This window comes from Gopherus flavomarginatus, chromosome 22, assembly GCF_025201925.1.
Source record: "Gopherus flavomarginatus isolate rGopFla2 chromosome 22, rGopFla2.mat.asm, whole genome shotgun sequence".
Classification (NCBI taxonomy): domain Eukaryota; kingdom Metazoa; phylum Chordata; order Testudines; family Testudinidae; genus Gopherus; species Gopherus flavomarginatus.
Window position 1 is genome coordinate 3,860,633 of NC_066638.1, and position 27,879 is coordinate 3,888,511.

Consider the following 27,879-nt stretch of genomic DNA (forward strand, 5'->3'; position numbering starts at 1 on the left):
TGGATTTGGGATTTTCATTGGGGCCCATGTTCACACAGCACCATTAAGGAGGAACAAAAGTCCTGGATTCTGTTCCTAGCACTCTGCTATCTGAGACTCAGCGAACCCCAGGGGAGCTAAGGGCTGTGTGTGTGGACATGGAAAAACTCCCATTAACTTCATCTGGCTTTGGATCAGGCCCACAGCAAGTGGGAGCTCCACACTTGGGTCAGCCTGGTCTAAAGTTAACTGAAAAGATCAGTTCACCAAACAACCCAGAACAAACTGCCTTGTACTTAATGGGGAAAATGCCAATTAAAAGCAGAACGGTGGTGAACAGCAGACACCACACAGGGCCCGTGGTCTTACACCAGGAGTGAAACTGGCTTATTTTCCCCCACTAAGAAACCTCTTTGGACACAATAAAGGTTTCTCAGTTAGAGCCATGGCAGAGGCTTGTGCCAAGTGACTTTGGGTTTTATATTTTGAAATTAATACCCAACTTAACTCTGAATCCATGGTTTTCAAAGACTCCATAGCTAACTGCAAATGCAATCACTCCAGATTGTTTAAACCCTGGCATTCTTTGTGGTTACTGAGTAATGGTCACTCCATGATGTACATTCAAACGCTACACGTCTAATACTTAGAGCAACAAATAACAGGGTGAGATCCAGGTTTTATAAAGGAAATAAACATGCCCAAAATGAAACGGCAAACCCAACAGTTAATCGGAAAGGGCAAGTACACTGAGCCCATTAAGGGGGTCTGACAATCAGCATATTGTAAATACAGCTCAACAACTTGTTAGCATGGCAATAAAAGAGCAGCACATGTTACATAAAAATGGCTAATGTGTTAGGGCTCAAAGATGAATGGAAATAAGCTCAGGTCTATTAAATTCCCTCTCAGTGTGAAACTCTGACAGTGTTGGGGACTGGAGGACACGTTGCATGGGGTTTCCCTTCGGAACTGACTAGCAAAGGGGAAAGTTCTGACACTTGTGACACTTGAGATTGTGGCTGATTAAGAGGTTCTAAGGGAAGAACAGAGGCTAAAAGATTCAAGAACATCACCGTATGGGCTAGGAAAGCAGAGCTGCTTCCAGACAGCAGCGACGTCAGGGCTTTCTTTCACATTCCCAGGATGGTTAATATTTATCCCTTGGCACATTCCTAAAATAAAAAGCCAGAGCATGTTTTTAAAATGTCCACGTATCACTGCAAAGATATGTCTCACTGCAGATCCATGCATTCTTACATTTTTGGACATCATTGAGACATCCATCCATGCATCCATGCAGTCCCATGCATCCCTGGAGAGCTGTGTATGTCTTGTGGTTTCGTGTGTTTTGTTCATCACTGTGTATCCATGTGTTTTCATGCATTCATGTGTCAGTGAAGAGCTGTGCATTACTTGTAGGTTCATACTTCATCACGCATTTGGGCATCCCTGTGGATTCATGCATCAATGTGTATTCATGCTTCCACGTACCACTTGGCAGCTATGTATCTGTGTGTCTGACTACATAACCATGCAACATGGTCGAACCATGCAGCACCATTCATCCACATGTCACAGCAATTAGTTTCCCCTGGTCCTGGATGAGAGAGCGAATCCATTTGGACTTGGTGTGGTGTAATGCTAGACACTGTTGGAAAGCTCACCTTGCAGACCAAAAAGGTAAAATGCAGACATGTGTTTGGGAGGCATTCCATGCCGTGACAGAGTGCTGGGCAGCCAGGCGCTGTGGTGCATAGCAGCAGAGTGAAGGGCAGATGAACAGGGCATGATGAGGCACTGACACATGGTGTGTCACTATGACAGTTTTAAAACATGTGCTGACTTTTTTTTAGGAATATGCACACTGCAGAAAACCAATCCACCTAGAGAAGACTAAACTAGTCCCTGCCACTCCCAGAGCCACAGTCCAGAACCAGTTAGGCAGTCTCTATTACATATAATGACTTTCTGAATTTTATAGGTGCTGTGACAAGGAGAACCCATAGCAGACAATTTATTTGAATAATGATCTGGATTTCAGTAGTACCTAGAAACCCCAACTGAGACCAGGGCCCTATTGTGCTAGGTGCTGTACATACACAGAAGGAGAGAGAGTCCTGTCCCAAAGTGTTTGCAATCTAAATAGACAAGAAGGTGGAAGGGGAAACAGAGGCACAGAGAGGGGAAATAACTTGTCCAAGGTCACAGAGCAGGCCAATGATAGCACTGGGAATAGACTCCAAATCTCCTGACTCGAAGATCACTACCTTATCCACTAGATCAGGCTACCTCAATCCAATCAGACAGTCAAACATAACTACATGAACCATTTTCTTTTTGGCGTTGCTTTCTGTTTGCCTGGTCTGATCTGCAGCTTTTTTACCAATAAACCTGCTGCAAGTCAGAGACAAAACTATCATCAGAGACTGGGAGTTTGGTTTCTTTGGCTTTTTCGGAACCAAAATTGGCTCTTGCCATGAGCAAACCAAAATGTCCCCCTGATCTGCAGAACAGCTGCTTTCCTGTTCCCTCAAGAGGCGATCAGAACACCTGAGCCAGCCTGCAGGCAAGACTAGCACAAGACTATCGGAGGTTTGCCTAATACTCAGCAGGCAAAACGAAACCCTGCCTGCACTAGTGCTGGGTTTGCTTTGTTTCCGATGCAGTTTGAAAGAGCAGAGTCTCACTTTCCAGGCCATGTTGGTGCTTCCAGATGACTGACCCTCTGGGAAGTGCTGAGTTGGTCTAAGCAAAGAACATTTCTGAGATTTAGATCTGGGCCCCAGAGCAGCAGGAAGAACTACTATAGCAAGATTTAAAGTTACATACCGGGGACAAGGTTTTCATGGCAAAATGGCTGGACTTCAGGCCGTTGGATGGTTCTCAGCAGGAAACGTTCCGTTACTCCATGTGCTAAGCAAAGAGGGCAGTGGGATGCACGATTTGTAGACAAGTCTAGATCGGAACATTTGCAGTGTTCAGGGGCGTTTGCCTCCAGAGTTAAGGCTGTGATATAAAAATTTAAGCAGGCTGTATTGTACTGGGCTTTCTCTTCTAAAGTCTCCTTGGTTTAGGCCACCTGAGATGTCCTGTCTGGGGTTTGACCCACCTTTGAACACTGGGGGTATTGCCTTCCCATCGGTGGGCTTATTCTTCCATTAGGCTAGATGAGAAATAGATGTGTATATCAAAGGATGAATTGACCCTACCGCAGATGGATAACCCTAGAAATATAGGACCCTAGTTAGGAATTTTGGTGAGCTGAGCCATCTGTCCTTGTATTATATGGAGACTGTACTGTCAGCGTGAATATTACAGGGACACGCCCAAGGTACTGCTCCTCTGTGTAACGGTGACTATAAACCCAGTCACTGGGTGGCAAAGGAGGAGTTAAATACTCTCCTGGATGCAGAACTCACCACAGGTGTTTCTCTCCTCACTGCAGGGATTGCCAGGCAGCCAGGCTGGGGAGGAGAGGTAATTGGATAGGGCTCAGCTGGAGGGAGTTACTCCAGGAGGAGGGCTACAAAAGGATGCAGCAAGAAGTGGTGGGTTTCTCTTTCTCTGTGTGTCTCTGTTTGTGTTGAGCTGAGCTCGGGGAGCGGCAAGGGATCTGATTTAAGTTAGTGAGCATCATCTCCACCTGCCAGAGCTACAGAACTCAGTGGGCTGGGGAGAATAGGGAAGATGATAAAATACGGCTAGGTGGCACTGTCTGCTTAGCGTAGCTTAGTTTAGCTTCTGTGGATTTAAGTCCTTGCCCTCTTGACTCACCTGCCCCTCCCCAGTCATATTTAAAATGATACTTTTATTGCGTGTTTTTAGTAACTGCCTGGAGAACTTGAAACCTGTTTCTCTCCTGATGCTTTCTGCTTCACTATGCACAATTATTATTACTTAATTATTTCTATGGAAACAGTTACCCAGATCAGAGACCCATTTAGCTCCAGCATTGAAAGACAGCCCCTGCCCCGGAGAGTTTACAGACTATGCAATAGCTGAATAATCAGCTCAGACAAGGGGAGGACCTGGAAGCATTAAAGATGTGGCTTGGGGGGTGTTCCCAGAGGTCGGCAGTTGCAGGGAGCCTACAGTCCAGGCAGTGCTAGAAAACAGGGCTTTGCAAAGCAAAAGGGGGTTTAAGGAGGGATTTAAAAGATGTGGCTTGTGTGCTGGGTGACTGGCGCTGGTTTATTTTTAAGCAAGGAACATTGAGTTCCCATTTTGGGGGGGAAGCTCACGGAGTCTGCAGACAGTTTTAGGCAGATGGATGGATTGTGTTTTGGGGCTACCTATCTTTAGCTCTGTCCCTTTGGAAATCCCAAGTTAAACCAGGGGCTTAAAGACTATAAATGGCAGGGTGTCATTAATGAATAGCATTTACTTGTGTTGTGGTTGTGCCAAAAGGCCCTGATTGAGAAGCAGGGCCCATAGTATTGAGTGCTGAACAGACACATAGTGAGAGGCAGTCCCTGCCCCAAGGAAATTACAGCAAAAATAGACAAGGAGTATTATCTCCATTTTATAGCTGGAGAACCAAGGCCCAGCTTCACAAAGGTACTTAGACATCTAGCTCCTACTGAAATAAATGGGAGTCGGGTGAATCTAGCCCTACAGACTTGCCCATGGTTTGAAATGCTTTGAACTTGCTTTGAAATGGCGTCCTGAAATATCAGGGGATTTTTTCACATAGTCTCTGATCTGTTATCCTCTCTCATATAATAAATTTAGCCATTAAAAATACTGCAGTGTCAGTAATAAATGTGCAAGTAGTGGGCGGATGTTGGAAGGGAAGTTGCCTCTGTGTTTCTGCAATATCGTGTTGCCAGGTGCGTTTCCATCAGGCAGAGCTCGGGATCTCACTGTCTGGTTTACCCTCCCAGGGGAGGCACTGGTTGCTACATGTTACACGTTTTGTGTGTGCTGAACAGCAGTGTAAATGGGGACCTAAAATCCCCTGGGAGCATCCAGCCATGGTGCTAGAGGGCACATGCTGTTTTGTCTTCTCTTTGAACGAGAGAAACGTGTGATTTCCAACCAAAAATGCCGCGTGTGTGTGTGGTGTGTTGACTTGAATCTCTTTTGTCCGCTGCACACACCTTGGGCGTAGCTGTCTAAGATGGTGAAACTCACACGCTGAGACAGAACTCAATTAATCTGAGAGAGGGACTTTCACACAAGGGCAGAGAGAGATTTCAAAATGAGTCCCAGTTTCTAAGAACAGACAGCCACGTGGCTGTTCTGTGTACCTTTGCTCACGGCTTTCAACAGGGTTGGGCTAGCTTTTATCACCCCACGCTCATCATGCTGGATCATGCAGTGGAGCTGCTATAAACCCACAAATGCTGCGGGGTGGCCTGGTGGTAAGAGCTGAAAGACTGGGAGTCAGGACTCTGGGCACTATTCCAGCTCTGCTCTGGACATACTTTGTGTCATTTCTTCTCTGTGTGCCTGGGTTTCATCATCTGCAAAAGGGGGATAAAGATACCTTGGAGGAATGTTGTGATGTTTAATTAAAGCTTGTCAAGTGCTTTGAGATCCTTGGATGAAAGATCCCATAGGTGAAAGTGCTGGGATGGTAGATGTAGCCAGGGGGAGTAGATACAGTGCCTAGATAGGAGACTGATTGATGCTTTGTAGATAGACAGAAGGGAGCTGAAAGACCAACCTGGGAGGGGCCTGGCATTTCCAGTGTGATGCTGCAGTTTTCTCAAAATATAATAAAAGGTAGGTGCCCGGGTTCTGTGCTGCATCTCAAGCGATATAGCCCAGGATGGTGAGGGGAAAGATGGCTTTAAGCCATCTCTGTACTCCCTGGATTCTGGGTTCGGGGGGGCTGCACAGCCCCCTCTTTAAGTTAGGTCCAAGGGATGTTCTAACGTGTGGCCGTTCTACAGCCCAGATTAACTGGAGTGCAGAGCTCCCTGGCCACATCCCCTCCTCCCATCAGGATGCCCTGGTGCCAGAGGCTGCTCAGGGAGACTGCCCAGAGTCCTTTTGCCAGCTCTAGGCCATCTCTGCCTGCTATCTACCCCCGACCTCATATTACAAACACAGCCCCAGCCAGAGCAGAGGGAAATGAGAGCTCCACCAGATCCACTTTTGCCTACAGTTTGCTGGAAAAAAAAATCTTTACACATTTACTCCGGTATCAAAATCCTTCCTTGGAAAGCATCTGCACCCAGCACTTGACTTTCCCCAAGCAGCTGCCTCAGCCCCCCATAATAAATGGTACATCACACTCCCTGCAACTGAGAGCTTTAATTGTCACCTTACAATCTGCAAACTGATTATTCCCGGCAGCACTGAGAGCTTGGCTGGAGGAGGGTTTCTCTTTTGCTCCCTTGGAAGAATAATGCATTGGCTGCTACCAATGGCCCTGATTCTGATCTCACTTATCCTGAGACCTCCATGGGCTTCGCTGCAGTCCCCTCTGACTCACTCAGGGTGCGTGAGAGCAGGGCCAAGGTTTGAAAATGTACAGATCGGTGTTTACAAAATATAGCAGAAGAAAGGAAGCTTGGAGTTTGGGTTTGGTTCTGGTTTGGGGAAGCATCCAAACTCCTGGTCATTTTTCTGAATGTCTTGGGACTGGTTCTCACCGACAATTGACATCAGTGTAAATCAGGAGTCACTCCACTGAGCCAATGGAACTAGATGGGTGTAAAACCAGTGCCAGGGAGAACAGAGTAAGGCCTGTTTCTGTAGAACTGGGCTGGAGATCTCCCAAGACTAGGAAGCGTAAGCAGGAGGTTTCTAGCACGTTTGCTCCTAGTCCCAGCTAGGAGTCCCCTGCGCACAGAAGCCTTTGCTTTGGATTCAGTTTCCAGGTGCAGAGAGAAACCAGAAAGGGAAGGGGAAATGTATCCAAGAGGTTCCTCTCAAAAAGTGAGGAAGGGCTTGGGGAGTTTCCTATTTGTCCCTGTCTGGTTTGTCCCATCCCACTCAACCTCAGTGTCTGTTAGAAAGCAGACACCTCTGTATCCCCAGCTCCCACTGTACATCAAGCAGAATAAGCTTTCATCTGTCCGGAATGGGTTCGGATTGCAGCACTGACAGATTTGTAACCCTATGGTGCTGTTGCCTCTGGAGATACCCTCCACCCTTTGTCCTGAGTGTTTGGTGTTTTGGTGGCAATGACATTCCACCTCCAGGCATCCATGGTGCTGTCTTTGCAACAGGTGGATATTCGAGCTTGTGAATGTATAAAAACTCGCAGTGCTGGGATCTCCAAACTCTACTGTCCAAATACTGTCCTTAGAGACTAGTCAATTGGTTCCTGATGTACATTTGAAAATGGTGACTCTCTTCCCTGTTCTTTCATTAGAAAATTGCATTCTTAGCCCCTGGCACCCACCAGTATGTAGCAAAGAGAGCTTTAAAAGGAAATTGGACTGGATGGAGGGAGTCTTGTAGCCCTTGGCTTTGGTATTTCTGAGGCTTAAATGTTTCATCTTGTTCCCTGCAGCTGGCTTTATTCCCACTGACATGCCAACCTGATGAGGAGGGGTTAAGAATCACTGAATTTTGCTAGAAGAAGTTTCAAACACGATCTGGATGTAAATCAGGAAAGAAGCCCTCTGCAAATCTTCATTTGAATTCAAAAGTGAATTTCAATTCTGCTGTGTTTGCAATACGCTTGCGTTTGATTTCCACAAACATCTGAGCCTTCAAGCTTCTGTAGGTGACTTGTAAACAGCAATTTTTAAGCAGGAATATTCACCACAAGCAAACTTTGAAGCGTTTGTTTAATTGACAAATTAGCAGTGTGCACAGTGGTGGTCAGGTACTGTACATATGGCATCCAATCAAATTACAGGAAAAATACCGTGTGATTTTTGTAGCTAGCCACCAGCCACTCCGATACCATGATGAGGAGCATGATGGACACATTTTGAGGTTCAAATATTGGCTCTTCACAGTTAACTGTTCTTACAGGAGAAAATATTTTACAACAAAAATGTGCACATGCTTTTTCATTTGAGGAATGTTTTATTCAGCTTTATTTCCAACTCAATCACTGGGCATGGTGAAGAAGAAACAAGTCCACAGGGAGTATGTAGATCAATAAACTTCACCCTTCCTACCAGCCTGTTTTTGCCTTCTCTCTGACACATGCCTGTCGAACCCTAGACCCCAGCTACACCAAACCTGTGTGTAATGCAGCTGTTATAGCAACAGATCTTCAGGAAGTCAGAATGTTAACACTTGGCTGGGTGTTTTAAAGAGGTATTCAGTGAAACCTGTATAGGAGACCAACCCTATAAAACAGTCTCGAGTCTTAAGATACAGCCCCCAGAAGTATCCTTAGGCACACTGGTCCTGGTTCTTTCTCCTCTCACTGGTTACACACTGGTGTCAGCTCCACTGAGTTTAATGGAGTCACTCTAGATTTATAACCAGTTCTGCTCCACCTTTAAAAGGACACCTGCACTGAATAATCTATTTTTGTCAGTCCTTTGAAAGGTTGCTTAAAAGACAAGTTTCACTGTGTGTGACAGAATTCTAGATGCTAGCACAAAGGAACCTTTTGTGTAAGCTAGTCCAGCCCCTTGCAGCGGAAACAGCAATGCCTAGTGATTAGAGCAGGGGACAGCCAGGGAATCAAGATTCCTGGATTCGATTCCTTGGCACAAAGTGGGATGTTGGGTATATCACTTAAGCTCTCTCTGCCTCATTTTGCTCACTGGTAAGATGTATTTATGTAGACAGGGTTGAGAGGCTTTAGTTAATTAATGTTTGTAAACATTAAGAAGGGCAAAGGATTATCATCATCCATCAAGGAGGACTAATCTAACCTCAGTTTGAATGTCTCCAGTTGTAAATTACATACTGTAGATACCCAGATATACAAGAAGTGACTGTGTATGGGTGTGAGCGAGAGGCAGTGGCTCCTACTGTACCTTTGAAAGCCCTTCTTTTCAATCAGATTGTACTTCAGAGTTCAGATTGTTCAATTTCCTGGTGTTTCAGCAGGGAGGTATTTATTGATGGTCCTGGGAAGGAGGTCAGTGCCATCAGCTATATTTCAAACCTGCAGTCTGTAATTATCCTTTCTTCCCAGAGGGGATTATACAGGTATTTTCCTTATCTTAAATGCACAACCTGAACCAAGTCCCCAAGTCAATGAGTCTCTCTAGGAAACGCTGCAATCTGCTTACAGGCCTTTTCAAATGGAAGGATCGAAAGAATCTTGTTTTTATCTTTCGGCTTTCAAGATTCCTGGATGCTGATCGGTAAATGGAACTTAGAATCTCAAAGCGAAAATGGAGTACAGGGCAGAAGCCTCCAGACTGTTCCCACGAGATCGTTAACACGAAGAGACCCTGTGCTTAGGCAAGATCTTTATACTAAAATTTTCTTTCCAAATGCAAATTACTATAGCAGATTATGCCCCAAAGCTGACCAGTTACATATATTTGACCAAAGTCATACTGGAGTAGTTTGAAGGAATCCCTCTCACTTGAGGTTTTTAAGAGCATATTACACAACACCTGTCAGGTATGGTGTAGGTATACTTGGTCTTGCCTCAGCCCAGGGGCTGGACTACATGACCTTGCAAAGACCCTGCCAGCCCTATATTTCTATGCGATTCTACATTCAACCCACTTATATTTGCCCTGTGATTTCTGTTGAATATAGATTCTTTACTTCCCACTCAAACTGTTGTCTACTGTTGCTGTGAATCATTAAACATATCCTGTGTTTAATTCGAAAGGTATCTGAATGTCTGTGGTGGGTTTCATGATCAGCTTATAACATTTATGAGAGCAGTTGAGTATTCTTTGGACTGAAAGATGCTAGTTAAGTTAAAAATGAAACCTGAATACTGTATTGTCTCCTTAGAAAACAGACAATCAATAGGATAACAAAAACTATTCAAACACATGAACATAAAGTCTTTTCATTTTCAGGTTTGGGAAAGAGAAGAGAGCAAGTAATTTTCAATTAATAATTGTATTGAATTAATTTTGCCTTCTTTAATGTTCATGAATTGTCTACAAAAGGATCACAAAATGCTCAAATGTATTTGTTATTCAGAATCGTTCATGCATTTCTGCAGCTAATACACAAACAATTCATTGTGAATATTCACAATATGCACAGTCTTGGTTAGTTTCATAAATCACATGGAATTGTTTCAGTTCTCTGATTGGATGACTTAGGTAACAGCCTGAATTGCAAATTGTGCAATTCAAAATTAGCAAATATTCAAGGTTAAAATTCACTCTTTGCTATTGAAATTCAAACGATCACAGAAAGTGAATACAAATAGGTCACACACACAGTCCCTTAGAAATGTGCTTTCGAATTTCAATTAATATTTCTGATATTTTTTTCCACCATTCACTCAGCCCTAGAAATAACTATCCACGTAACGCTCTCCACAATGCTGTCTGTTGTCTATAGTGAACAACATTGCAATGTTTATTTTCAGCTTTATATCTCTGTTGAAAAGGTAGGGTTTATTACAACAATTTAGCTCCTTCCATTTTTCCTTCCTAATTAAACATAGTCTTCCTTTAAGTCATGAAACTGAACCCTTTCTTCATGCCTATATTAGCAAAAATAAAATAAAATATAACAATAAATAAAATCCTTAATTCATTTATTACCAGCTCACTATAATTCAATAGCTACTGTCCATTTTCATAAATAATGTTTTCGCTTCACATTAATTTAGAAAAATAGATAGTTGGAAGGGTGTGTAAAGGATAATAAAATGGAGAGTGGAAAAGAATGAAAAGATAAATGAAGGTTTGTGAGTTTCCTAAAGTTTAAATGAAAGGAATTTGAAATGAGTTCGGTGCCAATGACAAAGAAAGTTTCTTAATATCAAACTAGATCAGCCCAGTTTCAGATGTGTAACACAGTAGCAAACTCTTACACACACACACACACACACACACACACACACACACACACACACACACACACACACCATTCTGCCCTGTAACATTAAGCATCACAGGTTTATTCATTTAGCAGCACAAACTCCTATTACTTTTTGGCAACGGGTATATGGGATCTTTATGTGTTTAATCCATTTTATAGTAATATGCTTGAGAGGTTTTCACTGTATTTCCTATAGAAATGCCTGAATTTGTGTGGCTTGGATCTACATAATCTAAAAGGAGAGAACAAAGATGCAGTGTCTTTTAGAAATGGCTGTGGATCCTATATAAGCCATGTTAATGTTGCTATCAATTTGTTAAAATGTATTTAGATTACAGAAGGGCGAAAGACCCTTCAGCAAAGATTAGACTGGAATAGTAATACAAAAAAATACTTCTCTTTGTGTAGAACTTGCTGCCAATCCACAGAACATTTGGGGAGGGCTTTAATTTGAGCTTCAAACCACAGTCATGTAAATATGCCAGTCCACCTGCCATTTTGGAGTTGGTGGGTAGCTTGGAGATACCTCTAGGGGAAAGACACCAGTACCACTGATCTCCATCAGACACCAGTGTCACAATGGAAAGAGCCCTGATTTTTCTAGTTCAAAAGCCTGCACACTGGCAAAATCACATAGGATGCCAGGCATTTTTCAGTATAATTGAAACCTTACTTAAAGGAGCAATGGGCATTTTCTACAGGGCTAAGCTGCCACGGTTTTCATGGGTGGGATTCTAGACATCTCATACAAATGGATACACTGCAAAAATCTTTTATCGTAGGCCCACCATGCTTTAGAAACTGCTTTAAGATGAATCCCTTATAAGAGCCTGATTCTGGAACTCTGCACCCATGCAGAGCGCTCCTTTGACATCAGTGGGGCTCTGCACAGACATAGGGGATTTGCTCACATGGGTCCTTGCTGGACTGGGGTCTTGCTCCAGACGAGGGGGGAGTTGGCAGATCTGTGTGTAATACTGACATGTGTTAAGATAAATTGTTTTGCTGAACAACCAATCTCAAGAAATTGATTCCTTCTGGTATTTTTGGTGGCAATTATTAATCAATTAGATCTGACTGAAAAACGTCCATCCACATGGTTTTTTAGTATAAAATGGCTTTTCAGCAAAACAGGAACATTCATAGAAAAAAAATCCATTTTCCTCAACATTTTCTACAAGAGAAAAAAAATCCCAACCAGCTCTAATAATAAGTGTCAGATTGAATCCAATGCTCCACATGGAACGGGGAGTTATCCTTACGAAAGAGTTATTTTAACTGTAGCTGTTAACGTAGCTATACATTCTTGTTACTTTTATAATTGTTCTGATCACTTCTTGATTTGAATGGCCCTTCCTGTTTGTGACAATGAGTCGTGCGCTTAGAGCAATCCTGAATATTTTTGGGAAAAGACAGGCAGTGTCTCCTGCTAATACCACACAAAGTTCCGCTTTCTCTCACATGTTGCATGCAGCATTGTCAAAATCTCTACCTTTGGTATTTGCCAAGCACAGAAAATTTAGCAGGGATTTTTATGCATCTGATTACTGTCTATCTGTAATGAGCCTGCAGGGAGTCAATGGTGTCTAGTGGTTAGAGGAGGAGACTGCAGATCAGGAGGCCTGAGTTCTGTTGCCAGCTATCATTGGCTCACTGAATGACTTTGAGCAACTCTCTTAACCAGCTACTTTACTCTCCATCTCTGCTACTTATGTGGTCTCAACAACACAGTATCTGAGCGCTTCCCAGTCTTTAATGGATTTATCCTCACAACACTCCTCTAAGGCAGGGAAGAGGTGTTATTTCCATTGCTCAGATGGGAAATTGAGGCACAAAGAGACTAGGGCCTGGATCCACAAAGGTATTTAGGCCCCTAGATTCCATTGATTTCAGTGGGAGTTAGGAGCCTAAATACCCTTGAGGATCTGGCCCTAAGTGACTCACTCAAGGTCAGAGAGTAAGTCTGTGGCAGAGCTGGGAATTAAATGGACATCTCCCAAGTCCCAGGCTAGTACTCTAACCTGTCCTCTCTGTGCCTCTGTTTTCCCATCTGTAAAGTTGGGACTTTCTGATCTTTTGCAAACCCCAAGGGGCTCACTAGATGAGATGAGATCTTTGGCTGCCATGTATTGTTCTCATTTACACGCAGTTCATCAGAAGCAATTTTTGCTTTTGTTTTTAGAGGATATCGTGCTAAATAAAACCAGTGTGAGCTTTTAGCCAGACATGAAAAAATCCCTCTGGTCACTGCTCAGAAAGGAAATCGGGTCAGTGCAATACTGAAGCAGTCCAGAACAAGACAAGAGAAAATGTATCTGAGTGGTGGGGGAGTGTCTGATCACGGCTAGTGGAGACTGTGGAACATGAAGCACCAGAGAGATGAGAATTGCCTGGAAGGATGTGTCTCCATCTAGTCATCTCCCATTTGGAGACGGAGCTCATGCAGCTCAGGACCCGTCCAGTTCATCCGGATGGAACAAGGACTGACCGGATCCTTCATAACCCAGCCCCTAAGTACTCTGGGGACTGCGGCTAGATAAATAGCTGAGATAGAGCAGGGGAGGATTCAAACCAAACCAGAATTCCAAGCAAGCTGGATGTTGGATACGTCTGGCAAGGAACTGAAGCTGCAGAGTTCAGCTCCAGGGCTGACTGCTCGTGTACCCCGCCATCCAGCAATAGACCTGACCCCTCAGGAACCCTGATATCCTACTCTAGACTTGCCGTCAGTTACAGGGATTTCATTTGGGTTCATCTCTAGCAATTTATTGTGCTTCTCCACCCTGGGCAAGCCTGAGGGACACATCAACTGGCACTTGCTTGGTCAAAGCCTCTTCCCAGTGGGCATGTATGACCCCTCTCACCATGGAGAATGAACCTGGAGCTCAGATTGCCCCAGACCTACCGTGACTGATCCCCCTCCCCACCCACCCCTAAACCTGCTCTACCTGTTCCCAAAGCTTCTGCCTGAGGCCCTTTCACCTCTCACTGACTCCAGGGCCCTGCAAGTGTCAGCTCTGCCTACGCGTCCTGGTTTTGTCTTGGGGTTGCAAAGCCCAAATAGCCTGGGAGAGGCTCTTTAAAGTATGCCCAGTTGAGCCCAGGTGTTCTCAAGGGCCCTCCAGCCCAGCTGTGCAGGTCCTGGCAATGCAGAGGAGTATCCTGGCTTTTTGGAGTTTCACTGAACTGAACTTTATGGGCAAATGTAGACCTGGTCCTAAGATCCTAAGATCAAGAGTGTCTGGCATCAGGGTATTGGTTTGGTCCGCTCTGCACAGCAGGTCATGAAGCCAGACACTGAGAAGAAAGAACCTTTGCAAATCTACTCAAGCATGTGGATTCTTTTTCCAGCAGGAACTCTCTCTCTGGGTGATTCAGAGCCTCTATTGGATCCATTTGAGCCAACACTGGTACCCAGATGCCGCAGGGATTGAGGTGGTAAAAGAATCTGAATAGAGTAGAATTTAGCACAGAGCATCTCCAAAGCATTTTACCCACTTTGGCTAATTAATCTCCATTTTAAAAAGAAAAAAAAACCCCTGAGGTACAGAGAGATCAAGGTCCACATCCTCAAACGCATTTAGGCCCCTAACTTCCATTGATTTCCTTTGATTTCAGTGGGAGCTAGGAGTCTAAATACCTTTGAGGATCTGGGCCTAAGAGATCCGCCAAAGGTCGCAGAGGAAGAGGAGAGATGGGCCAGCGGTTAGGGAACAATCTGTGACTCAAAGACCTGGGATCTTTAGGTAATTAAGGCTTTGTACATTTTCATCTGAGACTGGGGATCTTGGATTATCACTTAGCAAGCAAGTGATGAAGGAGGAAGGAGGGTCTAGTGGTTAGGGAGATTTGGGCTGTGGAGACCTGGGTTTGATTCCCAGCTCTGCCAAAGATGTCCTGTGTGACCTTGGGTAAGTAACATAGCCTCACTGTGCCTCAGTTCTCCATCTTACAATAGGGATAACAGCAATACCTAGGCAGTATGAAGAGAATACGTTAAATATTGTGAGGCATCCAGATACTACAGGGAGGGGGCCAGATAAGTACCTAGATCAAAAGCAAGTCAGTAGCTGAGCCAGGAATAGAACCTGGGATTTCCTGGCTCCCTCTGCTAGATGTTGCTGCCTGTCTGCTGAGATAGAGCAAAGAGCAGAATTTTGCTTCAAGGCTCTGAGTACTAATGTCAGTAGAGCTGGGCGGTCTGGGGAGGTTAAATGACTCTTGTGAAACAAAGCCAAGCATGCAGGGCAAGACGACGCTTGGAGTAGGCAAATCTGGCCTGCTGTAGCTGAGGAAGTTTCCCAGGCATGTGTGTTTCCAGATAAGTATCATTTCTGAGCTGAGTGCCAGCATCCTGGGTATTTGCAGCACGAGGACGTTACTGAGCTCCCCAGGTTTATGACTGTGCAGATATGCTGACAATCTCATTATGTTCCAGTTGGGGCGGCAGCTTCTTAGAGCACATAGCAAGGGGATATTACACCAGAAATATACCGTGGCAAGACCTTTTGCTAGGTAAAACAAGTGCTCCTGGCAGTGAGGACATGCCTGACCTGAGAGCACCCAGCCTGCTGCCTACAGCACCACACAGCAAAATTCCGGTGCGTAATGGGATGCTGGGGTTTGTTAAACTGCATTTCGGTACTCGGCGTTCTCTGCCAGTTCCCGGCTGCTAGGGTCTGAGCTCTGCTGGGAACAGGCTGCAAAGGCTTGGCTGGGCTCGCGGGCACTTGACGTACTTTCCAGCCTGCCTTTCTCTTGTATTTAGTCTCTGGGCATGTATGGAGGGTGAGACAGACATACAGAAAACTGTCATTCAGAAGTTGGTTTTGCAGAGCGTGTGGATTTGAATGGCTGTTCTTAAGCATTTTCATAGATTCCAAGGCCAGAAGGGACCACTGTGATCATCTAGTTAGCTCTCCTGTACAACACAGGCCAGAGAACTTCCCAAATTAATTCCCAGAGCAGATCTGTTAGAAAAACAGCCAATCTTGATTTAAAAATTGTCAGTGATGGAGAATCCACCAGGACCCTTGGTAAATTGTTCCGATGGTTAATGAGTCTCTCTGTTAAAAATGTGCACCTTATTTCCACTCTGAATTTGTCTAGCTTCAACGTGCAGCCATTGGATCATGTTGTACCTTTCTCTGCTAGACTGAAGAGCCCTCTATTAAATATTTGTTCTCCATAGCCTGTACTCATATCACCCCTTAACCTTCTCTTTATTAAGGTAAATAGATTGAGCTCCTTGAGTCTATCACTATAAAGCAGGTTTCTAACCCTGTAATCATTCTGTGGCTCTTCTCTGAATCTCCTCCAATTTATCAACATCCTTCTTGAATTGTGGGCACCAGAACTGGACACAGGACTCCAGCAGTGGTTGCACCATTGCTCAATGCAGATGGAAAATAACCTCCTCGCTCCTACTTGAGATTACTGTTTATGTTTATTTTGGGTGTCTTACTCATGAATAGGAATAGCCAGACTGGATCAGATCAGGGCTCTTGGTAGTCCAGTGTCCTGTCTCCAGCAGTGACCAAAACTGGTTATTTCAGAGACAAATGCAAGGCACTTCACAATAAAATAAGCTGCCTATAGGGGAAGTTTCCTCCTACACTCAGGCAGGTAGCAGTTGGCTTCTGCCCTGAAGTGTAAGAGCATTTATAACCCACATATTTCTATCCTGTATAATGTAACTCTGGTTGTTCTCATTAGCCATGTAAGCATCTGTTCCTTTTTTGAATCCTGATAAACTCTTGGAATCAAAGCTATCTAGTGGCAATGAGATCCACAGGCTGACTATGTGCTATGTTAAAAAAAAGCTTTTAATTGGTTTAAAATTTGCTGCCTATTCGTCCCCTTGAGAAAGGGTAAATACAGCCTGATTTATGTTCTCTATACCATCCATTAGTTTGTAAACTTCTCTCACGTCTCCTCTCTGACCAGTCTGTCTTTTCAGTCTCTCCTCGTAAGGGAGTCTTTCTTTCCATGTATCTAATAATTTTCCCTACCCATCTCTGCATCCCCTCTATTTTGGCTGTATCCTTTTTTGGAGATGGAGCAACCAGACCTGGACTCCAGGTGAAAACGTCCAAATGAGTCCCAGAATGGTGTTAGAGTGTTCTCAGCTCCACCCTGTTGCTTGTGCATCATAACATTTAGCTTGCTTTGGGGGCTGCTGCTGGGCTGTTCATAGAGGTTCTCATGGAGTTGCCCAGGACACCACTCAAGTCATTTCAGGTTTTTGTTCATGGCCTTGTCCCGTTGGAGTGTGGATACGTTTGTGGAGGGAGGATGTGGTTTATCAATGAGTTTGTTATTAAAACTGCATTTAATTTAAACTCATCTAAGCAGATCCTCACTGCTGCCAGCAATTCACAGGCAGAATTCACAATGGAGTCAACAGATGGGCTGGGTGCAGACTGTCAGCATGTTCAGGAAACTCTAATGAACTAACCTCAAATCCTGCCCTCTCCTCCTTGGACACAGTGGGACTTGTGTGGCTAAACTGCACCAGGAGCAGAGGCAGGACCAGGGTGGAGGCAGGGAGCCCCAGCATGCCACCAAACCAAGCTTCTTGGGGCACCTTCCCAACCACCACTGAGGGACCATAGAGGGGATCTGGTGGTCAGAGGAAAGGCTTGTGGACTCTTGGCTTTAAAGATCTGTAAACCATTCTCCCTTGACAAAGGGATGTGCATCTGCGCTGGAGGCTAGTGCAAGGATAAGGTGGCAGTAGCCCCCACTGAGCACATCACATCCTAGGGCAGGGACATTCTGTACCTTACCAAGCTCAGTTACTCAGAGGGAAGGTCTGTGCCCCATAAGCAATGAAGTTTTGCCCACTAAGCTTGTTAGCTCCATGTCAGGCACTTAAAGAAGAGTTTGTCATTAGCAAGAATAGTCAATTAACAGCATAAATGTGTTAATAATTTTTTTTAAAAGCTTGTATCAAGTTCATGTTGCTGCTGTGAACTGAGCTTGCCTGGTGGCTTTCTTGGTTTGTTTAGATTTATTCACACACACACAGAGTTCCCGCTCCATGGGCTGTGGGAGCCCCTGCCTTGACGTAACTAGAACTGCAGTCTTTAATTCAAAAATTGTTTTTGATGAAAAATGGCCTTTGATAAAAAAGAAAACAAGAAAATTGTTTGGATTTAAAAAAAAATTCCAATTTTTGGATGGAAAAAACTAAATCAGAAAAGTTTTGCGTTTTCAATTGTCCCTCCTTTTGCTCCAATTTCCAGTCCCTTCTCCTCACCTCCCCCTTCAGGGACAGATGATAAAAAGGAGAAGGGGGGGAGGAAAAACCAAAATCCAAACAATTTCAGGTTTTCGGGGTTGATGGGGGGTGTTAAAATCTGAACATTGTCACAAGAATTTTCAAGAAAATGAAATTTTTAAAAACATTTGCAAAACATAATTAGTCTTTTTGGACCAGCTCCAGGCATAACTCCAGTCCGACAGCACGAATGCCCAAACCGAACGCCGGGACAGCAGCACAATGCGATAGAATTCGGCAGCAGCCAGGAGGCCACGCAAAAGCTCAACTCGCCCTGCTCTGCAACAAACATCTGTAGAAAAAAAGGGGGTCTGTCGAGGTATGCGGGAGAGAGGCATCCTGGGCTCTGTCGGCCAGTGCTCTGGCTAAGCAATGTGCAATAGATCAACTCAGAGCAAAAGAAGGGGATGTTGGAGGTTCCTTTAGAATCTATGAATTGGGCCTGACCCACTGCCAGTCTTACCTACCACCTTATCCTCTCTCCATTTCCCATTCCTGGGTCATCCTTGAAACAGCCTCCCATCCTCCTCTCAATCCCTGTTTCACGCTTGTCCCATAGAGTCTCCCACACACATCTCCTCTCCTTTAAAGAGCATTTGTATGTGATTGGGTATGTAGCTGCTTGAGTTACAGCTCCAGTAGGCGCAGTGACTTGACCAAGGCAGTAGGCAGTGATGGAACCTGAAACAGAACCCAGGGGGCCTGATGCCAAATCTATTCTAATCTTAGGATCATGTGGGGTGGCCGTTGTCTTGGCCAATACCAGAGACTGAACTGGAGACTTCCAGAGCTGAAAGCATGACTCTCAACAGCTTGTACTAAAAAGCCAAGCTCTGCAGCTGTGGCCAGTGGGTCATGCACACTCTCTCCGAGGCATCGACTCATGAGGAACAATCCACATTCCGAATTCACATCTCCCCAAAGGGAAGGCCCTGTCGGTGTAACTTTTAAAGAACACACCCAAGGAGCAGCCCAGTAACCTTCTCTGAACCTGGCTTTTCAAAAAAGCTTTTCCACTTCCAACAAAGGGAAAAGAATTCAGTTAAAAACATCTAATTAAGCAGTAAGTCATGACAAGGTGCATGAAACTCAGAGATAACACATGCCTGGGAGGCGTTCTGAAGGCTGAGACAAAAAACAAGGCCTTCCACCTTGCCTGCCGTATGTTATCTCACATTAACACACACCTTGTTGTATCCTGCTGCAGTTATAAGACATTAAAAATATCAGTTTAATGAAGGGATGTCTATGCAGGCACGGGTCAGAGTAAAAAAACTTAATTTTAATCTGTGTGTGTGTGTGTGTGTGTGTGTGTGTGTGTGTGTGTGTGTGTGTGTGTGTGTGTGTTTACACACTAGAGGGAAACACCACCTCACCCAAATACTGGATACAGCCTTACAACTGCAGGTCTTTGTGGCCTTGTAATTTACAGAATGACATCACATCTTCCCTTTCTCATTGCAGAATATGCTGTTACACTAATCTCTTATGAATATACTTAATTCATTAACTGTATTTTCCCCCTGCCATATCAGGCTTCATGTTGTATTAATTACAACTGAATTCTTACATATACCGAAATTAACAAAAAATAAAACCACTCCCCTACCACCAACAACATAAAACTCTACCAAGGCCCCGTCCTACCACTGTCCTACACACAAAGCTCCCACTGAAAATTCTGCATGTTAATCAGGGCTTTTAATTTTGCGGTAGGATTATTTTTTATCTTGCAACCTGAAAATTGTGCGCAGGACTAGTCTGTGTAACTACCTATTTCTCATTCTCCCTCCTTCATTCCATCCATTAGTTTGTTCCACCACTTGTTGCATTTAGACTTTAAGCTCTTTGGGATATGAACTGTTTGTTACTATGGGTCTGCAAAGCACAATGGGGTCCTGATCCTGATTGGAGCTAGAACACTACCACCATTGACCGCAAAATATCCTCAGCTGACAAATCAAACAAATCAAAATACATGAATAAAGACAGCAAGAGCCTGAGCCTGCTGCTGCTCAAATCAAAGGAAGATTTGCCACTTCCTTCAAAGCAAGCAGGATTGGGCCCTAAGTCTGTAAATGCATTAGATGCAAATTGCTATTTACATTTGGTGCATGTTTTATTTTGCTGATACTTAAGAATTATGAAGCCAAATTAAATTATTTATAGGGTTGCCTTGTGGACATCTAATCCATCGCTCTCTTTCTAGGTACTCATCTGATCCTCCTGACTGTTGCATCTAAGCACCCACTGCCATACCATCATGACCATGCACGTGATTTTTGAGCAGACATGCCCTCTGCTGCTGTCACAATGAATATGTGTCTTAAAGGCACTAAGGTACCCAAGAGATTTTTATTTTCTTTCGAACAAAAAGGCTTTATCAGAAAGTTTCAAACATTCTAGAAAGGGTGTAAATGCAACAATCAAATAAACCTCCTTATTTCTGAGATCAAACTGTAAAACTCAGTGGCACCATGCTCAATTTCACATACCAAAGAAAACTTCCCTCCACCTTCTAAAAGCCAGCAAAGTGAGGACGCTTTAAGCTACCCCCATTTTGAGTTCCAACTGATTGTTTTTGGAAACCGTGTTGTTATAGCTGTTTGTCTGAAGATGCTTTTTAATGTCAGAGTGTGAGCAACTGTCTCACACCTCAAAGACACGACAACAGCAGGTGAAAGAGAGCAGAAAATGCCATTTAGCGGAATCTATCAGGACAGCCAAGCCCTAAACTGAATTTTCATTGTGAGCTCAGAGGCATTGTTTGACTCTTCTAGTTAAATTATGAAGTTGAGAAAAATATATTCCCCTTTCAGTTAAGGCTTGATCTGAAAAATGGTTATGGGAAAGAGGCATTTCTAAAGCACTTTCCAACAACAGAATGAATAAACAGGCTTGTTGGCGGGCGTGTGGGTGTGGGATAGTCACAATATCTGTATCACCCAGCTTTACCTGCTTAAGATTTTATACATTTTCTTCTGAAGCTAAAAATTTCTAATCACTTACCATGTTAGTAATGGGGAGGACAGATGGTCCAGTGGTTAGGTCACTAGCCTGCGACTCAGAAGACCCAGCTTTAACTCCTGTCACAGGCTCCCAGTGTGATCTTGGGCAAGTCTGTCTACACTGCAAATCAAGGTGTGACTGCAGCAGGGTTCGACATACTTCAGTCTAGCTGGTGTAGGGAACAGTGGTGGATGCAGCTTTGGCTTAGGCTAGCCACCACAGTACAAGCCTGCTGGGGACTGTGGGTACATACCCAGGGTCTGTGCTGCCATATCCTCATTGGTATTGTTACCTGTGCTAGCTAGATTAAAGCTAGAGCGGGGATGCTGCAATGACACCTTCGTTTGCAGTGTAGATGTGCCTGTAATCTCTGTGTCTGAGCTAAAGCCCACTGAAGTCAGGCTATGCCAGCACCTACATTAGGCTTTAGTAAATGCCTCACAATGTTCTCTGGATATTCACTTGACTAAAACACAGAGTTTTGTTAGCTTATGTTCGTCCTCCATCCCACAAAGATTCTAGCAAACCTGTTTACTGGGACAAATGATCATGGAAACAGTGAATTTAAGCCAATTATAAGAATATTTGTGGAAAGTGAAGTATGAATGCATATTTGCAACTAAAATCTGGCTAAGAGTTATGCTCATCCAATCAGGGACTAGAAACAATCCTATATGATCTTATAGGACCCATCAAAACTACCCTACACAGCGACTTCTGAATAGTCACAACAACAAAGTGCTCTTCAACAATCTGCAGACCAAGAATTATCCATAGAAATTACCCAGGGAATAATAACAAATGCAGGATAAATCTGAGAACATTGTAAATTGCTCAGAGACGATTTGTGAAAAACAAAGAGGCTCCTCCATTCACTGAGTAAATTGTTCATTCTGCAATAATATCTCCACAAACCGTGGAACCTTCTTGCCGGCGCAAACCCCCAGCCTGCTGCCATGCTTAAGGAGCTGGATAAGAACCAAATCTGGCCCTAAATTCTCTAGCCCTGACTATCTGTGCTACATAGTGTGGAGCACGTCGATGTGTCATTCAAAGAAATAGTGTTGTTTTGCTTTATGTACGCTGCACCTTTAAATGTAAAGGAGCCTCCCTGTCTGCTGCTTGGCAGCTGTCATTTTGTGTTTCCCTTCAGATGCAGAATGTTAGCAGTGAGTCTCACACTCTGGACTGATCCCTCCCCCTCTCTTTCCACTCTGTGCAATCCAGTAAATCTGTGCAAAGTGTGTGCAATTGGGGGTAGGAAATGCCAGCAGATCAAACAGCAGTGTTTTACACTTGCTGTGCACGGGGTAAACCACTACACAAGGTGCAGGGCTATCGGCTTATTTTCTTCCCCCCCCCCGCCCCGATACTTAATATTTGTTTGTTCTTTGCTGCTTTTCTTGATCTTAAATAAAAGCCACTTAGACAGAAGGAGCCATGGTTAGCTCTGTGAGTCTGGAAAAACATAACAGAGACATATCAAACCACCTACTTCATCTCAAAGCTACACAGAAATGGTCTATGATGACACTAGCTACCAAAACTACTGATGTTAAAAAAAAAACCAAATATTTTGGCAATAAACTCTCAGACTACATGAAATCTCCTCGGTTGTGACCATACCTGCTGTTGCGAGTATCTCAACAAGATGTCTGCAATATTGAATAACCACCCTCTGCTGCAGCTTTGAAACTGTTTTACTCCATTGCCAAACAGATTGCATTAAATTTCAGTCACTCAATGTTAGTATCAATTTGTGCAAAGGGAATATGGATCTTCTCCAGCCAGATCTATAATTACAGTCGCTGTACTAAAGAGACGCAGCATAATGCACCCTAGGGATTCCCAAGGTGACAGACAATACAGGCAGAGCTACTGTTTACAGGCATCAGAGGTCTTTGTTTGGAAAGTTATAGAGGTCTCTTAATATTTTGCTGCCATTTTTTGGCTCAAGTTTTCTGTAGTTGGCTTCAGAAAAATGGTTTCATAGCTTGGGACATGAGAATCTTTCAGGTAAAGATGGGAAAAGGTCAGTTTAGAGTTTATGGGGTGAATGATGGAAGTTTTTTTGACCAAGTGAGTTAGCCATATCTCAGCACTTAGGAGTTTTTTTCCATTTTCACCTGCAAAGATTTATATTAGATTTGTGTCAAGGAAATGCATTAAGATTAAAGTGCAATTTATTGCAATACTGGGTACTTTTTACATTTACCCATAACATCTAGTAGAGAGAAACATACTCAGAAATCCTCCCTATAAATGGGTTCAACTCGTAACTTTTACTCCCTGACTGTAAATTGCTTAGAATTTGCCTATGTGGGTTGTTTTTGTTTTTAAATTGAAATTCATTCATTCGGTGATGCCAGGGCAGGGAAGGGTGGATTCCTCAGAGAAAATGCAACAATACATGCCTTGGTGTCTAGTGAATAAAAATAGCAACCCCAGTCTGGAGCAAATCCTGAGGGTCCTTATTTGTTTCTCACTTAGTGCTCACTTAGGTAGAACTCCCAGTTAAGTCTATGGGAGCCAGGGCTTCCAGATTTGACCCTGAAGTAAGCAAGGTGAGTGAAGAAAGAATGATGCAATATCACATCAAAATAAATAAGGTTGCAAGGTAATTAATTCTGCCTACTTCCAGTTAAAGGCTCCACTGTTTATTTACTATTGACTAGCAACTCCTGGCTTACAATGCAAAAACATACCTTCCCTTCAGACATGCAGAGCAGAACGGCCAGTTATTTGAGGATTAACATACCATTAACCATTGCTATAGATATAAACTCTGGACAACTTTAAGGGCCTGATTGGCTCCCACTGATGAGAATGAGATCTTGGCCACTGACTTTAATCAGAGAAGAATCAGGCTCTGGTTTCTTTTTAAGTGAAAATATGCCTACTCTTATAGGTATTGCAGAGTTGTTAATTAAAAAAGGGGAAACAGACATTATGGAAACATGCCTCACAGGCCTCCTGTGACCAGCTAGGAGTTACTGAGTCCAACCCACCAAGTGTAAAGGGACCGAGTACCAAGAGAGAAGTATAGGGTCTGATCCTGCAAATATTAACTAGGGAGCTGTCAGAAACCCCACTGGCTAGTCATGGTAAAGCACTGCACTCTATAGTAAGGGGTTTCAAGATCTGGCCCTTACGGTGACCTCCACCCCAGAGCAGGATGCACAGGCACCATTTAAGGCCCATAGGCCTCTTGCTGGCTGGCTGTCCCGGAGGGAATTCCATCCTCACTACCTTAAAAATGAGGGACACCTTTCTGTGATTTAAAAACTTGCCCACGAAACATGCCATGGGCCCAATCCTGAGGTTCTTACTCTGGCAGAACTCTGCTTTGCTAAGGAAGGCAGGATTGGGCCCCTGGTTTAGAAGGCTGGTTGACTTTCTTTTGCTCTAGAAAAATATGGTTCCTGGGCAGAAGTAAAGCTCCCTGTTACATTAGGGACATGGAGGAGAGCTGGGGATTATTTTGTTTTTTGTTTCCACAAAGTAGATCTTTTTCAGATACACGTTTGCAGCTATTGCTCATGTAAAAGTTTCCTCAACTGCCTTCTTTCATCATAACGCAACAATTTGGACTGTGTTATTTCTGAGCCACCAGACTGGTTTGGAATGCATGGTTAGAGATGATCTGTTTCATTTGCACACTCCACACGCTCATTTCCTAACTTCACAAGCTTCTCCAATACAATCAGATTCCGCTTGCACATACGGAGAGAGCTGGAAATTGTGTGCAAGGCTTTAAAGATACCATACTGGGGAAAACAAAAAAATCTGATTACTCTCCAAAACATATTGTGTATCTTTATTCTAAACGTAGCAGTTTGCTCTACGAGAAACCCGAATGGAAATTATCTACGGGCACTGAGGTTGCAGAAGACTTGTATCTACTTGCCTCTGCTCTTCAGACTTTTTTTTTTCCCCTTGAGACACTGCAAAATCTTCAGGATGCAAGCCTATCTTTGTAACAATAATGATAATTCCAATTTGGGAGAGAGAGATTTTCTAAATAATCATAAATTTTAACAAGGGAAGAGGGGAACACCCTCCCTTCACACACTGTAATTACACCCAAACTTTCCAGACTGGTATTCTCATTGCAGCATATTTTAAACCTGTTATCTCTGATGCTTTTGGCACACAAAAAAAAGCAAATGTACAGCAAACACTTATGTGTAATGAGAGCGCAAACACACACTGGAGCCTTTTGGAACGATTTCTCATGCAATGGTATTTAATGAAATGCCTCCTATGTGTTCTAATTAAAGCTAAAATAATTATGGTTGTTAATGCTTCTCTGAAATGCCTTCTGTAATGAAATTTTATTCTTGGAATAACAATTTTCCTGTAAAGGGCACTGTAACATACCACGGTTTTTCTTTTCTTTTCTTTTTTACTATGTAATGACTACCAGCAGTGCAGCACCGATGTCGATTGGAGCTTTGCCTGAATAAAGATTGCAAGATTAGACCCAGTAAGAAGGGATTCTGATCTCTGCTAATTTCAGTGAGTTACTCTAGATTTCAGCTGGTGAAATTAAGATCAGAAGTTGGGTCCAAAAGGTTTACCCTCACCCTTCACAGGCTTTCTTCTTAAAACCAGTATAAATAATAGAGAGGCCTGATTTCTCTATTGCTTTGTGCTTTGTATAATATAAGCATTTACACCAGTGCAAAGTTAGTGCAAGCTACTATCACTCTGATTTCGTAGAGGTTTACACACCCACTTTGCCCTAGTGCAAATGATTGTACGAAGTGGAGGGCAATAGTGAAGCAGGCCCCAATTCTGCAGTCTTCACTCAGGCAAAAGGCTGCTTGACTTTACTGGTGTTTTGTTCGAGCAGGAGGACTGCGGCGCCAGGTCTCTCATTATTAACCTGCTTCACGTGTCACTCAGGTGTTATCAGGTGTAGTTATCTCAGGAGCCTTTGCATCCATCTGAACGTCAGAAACCTAAAACTGCCCATATTAACCCTCACCACTAAACGTTTAAAGAGGCCTGCGGTTCTGCCGCTGTGCTTGTGTTTAATGGCCACACTTATCAGTGGTTAAACAGCTCTTTCTAGCTGCACGTTTGCTCTCTTCGAAACGTTAAGGGAAGCCAAGAGCAGGGTTTGAATATTTCATACGAGGTATTAGCCCAGGCAGCCGCATAAATCGATCATGGTCTTAACGCGCTCAAGGATACTCCCATGGAGTTTTTATTAGATAAATATTTTACAGCGTTGAGCTATTTGAATCACGGGGTTTTGTTTTCAAGCAGATGGGGGCGTTTAACAGGTAGAGGAGAATCGGTCGTAAATTATGAAAGACACTTTCAGTGACACCAGAGACTGTCAGCTGCCGGCGTGTGTGTGTGTGGGGGGGGGGGGGGTGTACACACACTTTGTGCTGCGCTATATTTATAGCTCAAGTTTTTTTGACTCATTATTGCAACCCGTTCTCCTGAACATCAGAAATAGGGAATAAACTAAAGGAAAAATGTCGGGTTACCATTGCGGGCGTTCGTAGTCTGCGGGTTCCATTCCGCTGTCAGTCCCTGGGATTCACGCTGGTGACACGGGGTTGAAAATGAGTTGCAGCGGGGTAAGGAAGAGCACACTGCGGCGGGAGTTTCGGGCAGGGAGGAGGTGTTGGGGGTTCACCTAGGAGGCTGATTTTGATTCTTGCTTTAACTGGGGGGCGGTAGTCATGGCTTATCTTCCAGGCGTGGGGGAACGGAGCGATCTTTAGCAGAAGCGGGCAGTAGAAAGATTTTGCACAGAATGAGATGAATGCGACTCGCCCTGTTTCGTAAAAAAGTGTTTTCAGCGAGAGAACTAGACCTCAGGACGATCAGTAAATACACAGTTCTAAGCAAACCTCCTTAGAGTTCAGACGCGTTTTATCTCCCGGGTCTCGGGGCATGTTTCCAAAGTGACTGTTTAAAACATTTGAAACAACCTGCTATTAACCTCCCCCAAATGCTCAGCCTGGTTGATTTGGAGTCGAATTTAGTTTGGGAAGGTTAAAAATAATTCGCTCAGGTGGGGCTCCCAAGTTATCTTCAACCCTCGTTAGGATCAAATGTGCTCCGATGAGGTCAACTCCATTTCCTGACATCAGCTCGCTTCGCTTTTCCGAGTTCTCCCCAACAGGGATTTGGTTTTTACAGGGTCAGGGAGCGACTGGAGTCTGGGACAAGACAGCAAATTCTGCATTTGCTTTCTCTGGTTATTATTCATTCGGATGTCGGGACCGATCCGGAACCCTTTGTCGAATTAAAAACGAAACAAAATTGAAGTCAGGGCAGGATCTGGCCCTTGGCTTTTGTAAGGTTACAGATAAATGCGCTCCGTAGTGGGAAGCAGCATCCGAATCAGTGAGAACCGACGGCGGGGAAAGGAGGTCGGGATCCGAATCAAAGGGGTTGGAGAAGCTGTGAAATGGCTGAGATCAAACTGTGGAGCCCCCGAGAGAAACCAGCGGGAATGGGCTGTAAGCGCCTGGGAATCCCCCGCCGAGGGGAGCAGCAGTGACACCCCTCCAAGACTCAGTTTCCCCTGACCTGATCTTTAATCCCAGGCTCTGGAAATAACACGGGGTTTACAACGCGCCTTTAAATCGTTTAAAAATCAAGTTTAACGTAAGAGCGTCAATGGATAAATATCTCCGGGCCCATCAAGATCCGGGGGGTTTCTATTTAAAAGCTCCCCGCTT

The 27,879-nt window shown here is 44.0% G+C and overlaps 1 protein-coding gene across 1 annotated transcript in view; it reads right to left on the bottom strand.

Moving 5' to 3' along the window:
• Positions 1–27,879, bottom strand: part of TFAP2E (transcription factor AP-2 epsilon) — a 43,292-nt gene that overhangs the window by 7,933 nt on the left and 7,480 nt on the right. The gene's annotated exons all lie outside the window — the stretch shown is intronic.